The sequence below is a fragment of the Cebidichthys violaceus genome, unplaced genomic scaffold (genome assembly GCF_023349555.1).
Source record: "Cebidichthys violaceus isolate CVI_PGR_0920_01 unplaced genomic scaffold, fCebVio1.0.p SCAF_16, whole genome shotgun sequence".
In the NCBI taxonomy this organism is placed as follows: domain Eukaryota; kingdom Metazoa; phylum Chordata; class Actinopteri; order Perciformes; family Stichaeidae; genus Cebidichthys; species Cebidichthys violaceus.
The window spans coordinates 3,419,142-3,426,546 of NW_027176329.1; positions in this window are offsets into that span (position 1 = coordinate 3,419,142).

A 7,405-nucleotide genomic window follows, 5' to 3' on the forward strand; every position below is an offset into this window, starting at 1 on the left:
TGTCTTTTCTGACCTTTTTCCTGCAACAAGATGAACTAAAACAAAGCCATGTAGCATTGGCTCACGCTATGCCACTACAAAGTCAAAAGAAATGTGGTGACTGGAAATGTTACATTTGAAAATAGCCATGTACTTTATTATTGTGTGTGTTGCCTCTGCAGGAACATGTTTCATAACGGGTTGTTAGATCCATCTAGTGGAAACAGGGTTAATTTAAACTTATCACTGCAGCTTACAAGTCAACAACAGACAGTTTGCAGTAGTTTCAGAGAATACTGCCAAGCGTAATCACGCATTCTTTATAATGGCCAATAGGGGGCGACTCAAAAATAAGTCTGATTGTATAGACATCTATGAGAAAATGACGAGTTAGCATCAACCAGGATTTCAACGTTGATTTCTGGCTGAATATTGGTTGAAATTTGATCTGAACGTCTAAGACCTATTTTCACCGTCTTTTCAACCGGCTAAAATACAACATCAACGTGTCACAAAACACCAATTTGTTGTAAAATGTTGATGGTTTGTTCAGTTGTAGGTTGAAAGAGACACGATACTATTCTCCTAAGTCATATTACACTGGTCGGTGAAAAGTGGTCTACACGAAGACATGATTTGAACACATTTAATGTTTCATGTAAAACGTCACAAATGTGGAACTATAGACTGAGTGCTGTCAACAAGCTGCTCGTAGGACATCGTAATGAGAGCAGCGTACATGCGGCTAGCTTGTAGTGCTAGCATGTTAGCTAGTTCTGATCCACTGGTCTCTTTTCATAATACTGCTGACAATAAGTCGACCAGACAGTAGACACATCCCAGCAAAAGATGAACATTTTACCCGTAGCTTTGTTATATGGAGGCCAAGCTCTATAACCAACAGTAGACAGCTGGGCTGTATTTATGTCATAAAAACATTTTGTGACTCTGTGTACATCTGTTTTCATGCATATTTGTGGTCTGCTGATTTTTCAGGGGACAAGGCTATTTAGCTTGATAGAGGTTGAGTGATTGGTGTGTTGACTGTTTTTATGAGCTGATATTTTACACACATTTTGTGATGTTACTCGAGGGTCAATTCCACTCCACGAAGAGGAGAAAGTCCTGGTCAACAAGAGAGTTCATGTCAAAGATGTGGAGAAGCTGAGTCACCTCTACCAGACATCATCACTGCAGGACTTCCACAAAATCCTGTGGTCCTGTGTTCCACACCCAAGAACGTGGTTTTCACTTTCATGGAATGTTGTGCAGGTAATAAATACACTTTATAATGGATTCTGTAACCTCTTATAACAATGTGACTGATTAGTGAAGTAAAAACATTTAAAACAGACCCTACATACAGTACGTTGTTAAATATGTTTTATTTTTTATAACAAACAATACAATGAACATAAAATGTGAATTACCTTTTACATATAAATAAGGAAGGAAGCATACTTAGTTTAAAACAACTAAATTACTATTAAATGCTTGCTTTTAGTACGTGGATGAACTGATGAGGCTGATGAAACTCCATTTGTTGAAGAGTTGAAGACAGTCCCCATCCCCAAGGGCATGTCGTCCCAGTTTGAGACCCTCAAAGGAGGAGGTCCTGTCCGCCATGTGTCTTGCTTCAGTCAAGGAGCAGCCTGAAACCCACATTCTGACCAGCCGGATAAGGAAACTCCCTGCGTTTCCAAAATACCAATGACGGGTTGGCGACCCTCAAGTGCCGTCCTAAATAGCACCAGCTGACAAAGCTCCGGTAGACGAGAGGCCGGCAGAGGATCACACATCATTATCAGTGCAGCTAAAAACAGTATTACAGTACTTCCAAATGTTTCTTTTTTATATATTTGAAAAGAAATAAAGGAAGGAGGAAAAATAAATCATTTTCATTTCTTCATTAGTTCTCATGATCTTGGGTTATAAAGAAATATCGGTGTTCAGATGTAGTTTACACAGATTTCATTTTATGTATTAAAATTAAAATATTCTACGCCTCAAACGTCCATAGTCAGATCTGTAAATGTTGTGGATGTTCTGCAGGGTTTATGGATTCAAACAGTTTGGCTCGAGGCCAGGATGGTGAACTATGCATGTAGGAGGGACTGGAACCTGGTTCACTCATCTCAAAACCTAATGAGGAAATAAGACACTAATTTACAAGAAATACTGTTGTAATAAAGTAAACCATGACTCAGGAAGAAACATCACTGCATAGGACAAATATTAATCCAGGAAACTTCAAATAAAATGGTGTGATCATATTGTTGATTACAAACATAATAACAGACAGGATGGGATTTTAAAATGCAGCTACAGTTAAGATGACATTTTTACTAGTGTTGTTACTGCATACAACACAAACATGTACTGTCTAAATCTGCTGTACTCTAAATGGACTGTACTGTACTTGTATTTCTCTTGTCTAGCCTTTCCGACCACTCAAAGCGCTTTCACGCTACTTGTCATCATTCGCCCATTCACACACTGATGGCACTGGCTAGGTACCACCTGCCTATCAGACTATCACATTCACAACCTCTGATGCTCTGATTGAAGGACGACCCTGCTCTCCACAGTCGCCTCTACATAACATCACCAAAGTCACTAATAAAACACATTAACAGGTTTTAACAGGGATGTGTTAGTAGCTAAGTTTGACAGTATTTCCCTACTGAAGCAACGTGAGTGTAATTCTTAGCTAGCCTTACTTAGATAAAGAGGACTTGTGTTTTACACCACAGCATAGGCCTGTAGACTAATGCAACAGCCTAATGTTCTACTGTTGGTGTTTCCAGCTAGTTAGTCAGCTACATAGTGCAGTTATTAAACGTCCTGCTCCAGTCCTGGTTGTGACAGTGGTTCGGGTCTGTCGGCTTCTTCCTCCTGATTTTTGATAAGGTGAGGTGGTTTGGGCATCTGATCAGGCCGCCTCCTGTTAGAGGTTTTTCCGGTACGTCCAACTTGTAAGAAGCCCCGGGGTAAAGCCAGAACACGCTAGAGAGATATTATATCTTTCTTTCAATCATTTCATTTTCAGTTTAATAGGTTATATGTTACCCTCAAAAAGAATAGTACATGACGTAACATAACTGCTAACTATATAAACAATCAGACTCAGACACAACACAGCTAAACAAAAAACAAGAAACACACAAGAAATCAATACAAACATAGTTCATCATCCTCCATATTGACTCTGCACTAACAATTAAATATTAATGAATATTGTGAACTTAGCTCTTCGGGGGTGCCTTGGAACATAAAGTTGCAAAACCTCTTTCTTTCATCCATTGTATTGTCAGTTTATACATGTCACACGCCAAATGTTGCCTCAACAATATTTATATATAATGTGGCGGCTAACTATACAGACAGTTAGACTCAGCGACAAACAGAAAAAAAAGGTCAAAATCAGGCAAAACAGCACAATCATAGATCATCTTCCTCCATAACCTGCCATAACAATAAATAATAATGAATATTGTGGACTTATCCCTTTACTGGATCACTTGGGTCCCATAGTCTTCTCCAATAAAATCCATAGCAGGGTTCCAAACAGAGAAAAAAACATTCATTTCACCTGAGAGCCTTTCCAATGGGAGTCGTTGTACATTGTAAAGCCAACTTGAAACAAATGGTTTTGCGCCGTCTAGCCGATGCTGTAAGATTGATAACCGTGCACAGTACCATAGAAGACTGAGGGTTCTCTTATATCTGTTTAATACAGGTGAGGCAGCGTCTAGGATGCATTGTAGAGGATTGAGCTCAATAGGACACTGTATTATGGAGGATATTTGGTTACCAATTTCAGCACAAAAATTGAGTCACATTACAGAGCCACATTAAATGCACATAAGTGCCTACATGCTGCTTAGTCGTTGTCATATTTGCTTCTAGAATATGGGGTAGTTTGAAATGTATGTATTATCTTAAACTGAATTTCCTGGAATTACTACATATTCTTTTGCTATTTAACATGATTGTTTTCCATTGCCTGCTGCTGTGAGTACTTATATTACTTCAAGAGAACAGTTTATGGTAAATGCAGCTTATTTTTTTCCTCTTCCGATGACAGACGTGGTCTTTATCTGCTCTGGTCCACAACCTTCCTTATTTTGGGGTTTAAGAAACTGCAAATTTGTAAAAATTGGGGAAAGTGCATCTTGGGTAGCCCGTACTCTTCCTGAAGTTGGTAAGCGACTTCATGGTACCACCTTTATAGAGATCATTTATCACCTGAATTCCATATGTGTTCCACTCTTAAAAACCAGGAACCAAATCAGGGTTATTAACGATCGGTGCATAAACAGAGTATCTTCTTTCGATGGAAAATACCTTCTTTACCCTAATTCATATGCTTAGAATGTTACTTCCAATAAAGTTGTCCCTATAGTGTCTGATGCTTGTTTAACATTATTTAAGAATGGTATGCTTGATAATGAAAACGAGTTACATCCTTGCGATTCAAAGTCTAACCTTGTTGATTTAGGGTCTTGTGCCACCCATTCTGATACATATTTTAATTGTAAAGATCAATAACAGTATTGAAAGTTTGGTACTGCTAGACCCCCATTTACCACTGGCAGTTAGAGTTTCTCAGTCTCATTTTAGGATGTCTATTTTTCCAGATAAACTTAGATATGATCTTATGCAGATCTTTAAAAAAGCTACTTGGGATATCATTAGGTATCATTTGCAAGGGATACAAAATTTGTTGGCTTTCCGTCCCAGCCAACAAATTTGAAGTGGCAGCCATCTAAATAAATCCAATTTAACCTGTTTAAGGATAGGAGACAGACGCATCTTCCAGTTGGTAGGAGATGTTGATTCCCAGATATTTAAAGCCATTGTAAGACAAATTAAATGGAGACTTATACCATTATCTTGGTCTCTACTGCCCCCATGTGGTAGGACAGTAGACTTACCCACATTGATCTTATAGTCAGAGAGACTACTAAATGCATTGATTGTTTCTAGCACAGAGGGAATTGATTGTTTAGGGTTGCAGAAAAATAGCAGTATATCATCTGCATACAACAAAATAATATGCTCCATTTTCCTGATGTGAATACCATTAATATGTGGGTGTGTTCTAATAGCCTCGGTCAGAGGTTCAATGGCAGTGGAAAACAGAAGTGGGGACAGTGGACAACCTTGACGGGTGCCACGCCCAAAAGTGAACCGGGGTGAAGTGAGACAGTTAGCCATAACCATTGCTTGTGGAGAGGTGTACAGTAATTTTACCCAACCTATAAATGTATTACCCAGAGAGAACCTTTCTAAAACATTGAACATATATTTCCATTTGATTCGATCAAACGCTTTCGAGATATTACATCTTAACTAGTCTGGGAACGCCTTAGGGTTCCACAGCAAGAGCTGGAAAACATTGCTGAGGAGAGGGTCCTTAATACTTTGCTTAGCCTGCAAACCCACAAAAGTCAATGAAATTGGATGGATTGATGGAATCTAAATTTTATTATTTTGTCACTTTCATACTGAACACATAAAATTAAAAATGTCATTGTAAATGTCTGCAATTGCATCCTCGAAAAAAGTCAGACTGTTGTTGTCTGTCCACAAATAGAGAATCCAATGGGATGCTGATGGGATCTCCTGACAGGCTAAGACAGCCCTGCGGGTCATCTAAATCCAAAAGGAGATAAGAAACGTTTCCAGCTTAAGAAAGTTTGACAGATTTTCCTCCCATGTCTTAAAGTAGGACAATATTTGAGCATTGAATTTAATTCTTGACATCCGGGAACAGTAGCCTATGTGTAACAAAGAAAGCCACTGGAAAGGGTTCAAAGAACACCAACCAGTAGTCAGTGGATGACGGGAGAAAGATCAAGGAAGACATTCTCATTTGTCACCAGAGAGCATCTCTGAACATTCATGTGAGCTAGTTTCATTCTCTAAATTAAGACTGTGTGATGTGTTTTCAAACCTATGAAAATATGAGTTTATTCTTGAGCTTATTAGACAAAATATTCTTCACTCTGAGATTTCTTTAGTCAGTTAGGATGATTATCTTCTCTCAGATACATACAAATTTTACCCTGGTCTATTAAGAATACTCTCAGTAGAAAAATGATTCTCTGTGTCCTCCACACTGGACTTCAAGCCTTATTTCTTTGACTTCTCAAAACCTCCAAAACTCAGCCTCTAGCTGTTATGGACTTTTTTAAATCTTCAGCAGACGTCTTGCTTCTCAGGGATGCAAGGCATGTAATGAGGTGAGATCGATTCGATGTTGTACTGAAAGACAGAAATAATTAGCTATTTCCTGAGCTTTTGACTCCTGTCATGGTATGAAGCCTTAACATTGAATTACCACTCAATCTCAGCGGGGACGCTGTGAGAAAACAGCATGGTTAATAGGAGTCACTTGTTTCTGCGAGCTGTAAACACAGATAATATATCAGGAATTGTTAGTTTAACACGGTTATGAGCTTTCTTCACCAGGATGGAGATTCAACTCAATTTATTTTTGTATAGCCCAAATTCACAAATCCCAAATTCTCCTCAGAGGGCTTTGCAATCTGTACACATATGACATCCTCTGTCCCAGGACCCTCACATCAGAACAGGAAACACTCCCCAAAAAAGGAGGAAGAATAACGGGGAGAAAAACAGGAAGAAACCTCAGAGAGAGCAACAGAGGAGGATCCTCTATCACGATGGACAGAAGTGTGATAGATGTCATGTGTACACAATGAACACACACAACAGAGATACAACACATTCAATGTATATGACAGAAATGATTCATAGAATGAGAGTAGTAAGCAGAATAATGATGGAGAAATTACGACTACTAATAATAACACCAGCAATGGATATAATAGAATAATAATGATAATAGAAGCATTAATTGTATCAGTAATAATAATAGAAATGTGACTAATAATAATGATATTAGCAGTGGGTGTCAGCAGGACCAGGGTCCAGATAAACCACGATCCATGGAAACCTGTGAGGAGCGAAAACACAAAGACTCTGAGGAAGAAGCAAAGTTACTAATGAGTGTTAATGGGACATGAATTCATATAGAAGGAGAGAGAGAAGAGGACAGAGGAGCTCAGTGTATCCTAGGAAGTCCCTCGGCAGTCTAGGCCTATGGCAGCTTATCTAGGGCTGGTCCAAGGCAAACCTGAGCCAGCCCTAACTATAAACCTGAGTCAGCCCTAACTATAAACCTGAGCCAGCCCTAACTATAAACCTCAGCCAGTCCTAACTATAAACCTGAGCCAGCCCTAACTATAAACCTGAGCCAGCCCTAACTATAAACCTGAGCCAGCCCTAACTATAAACCTGAGCCAGCCCTAACTATAAACCTGAGTCAGCCCTAACTATAAACCTGAGCCAGCCCTAACTATAAACCTGAGCCAGCCCTAACTATAAACCTGAGCCA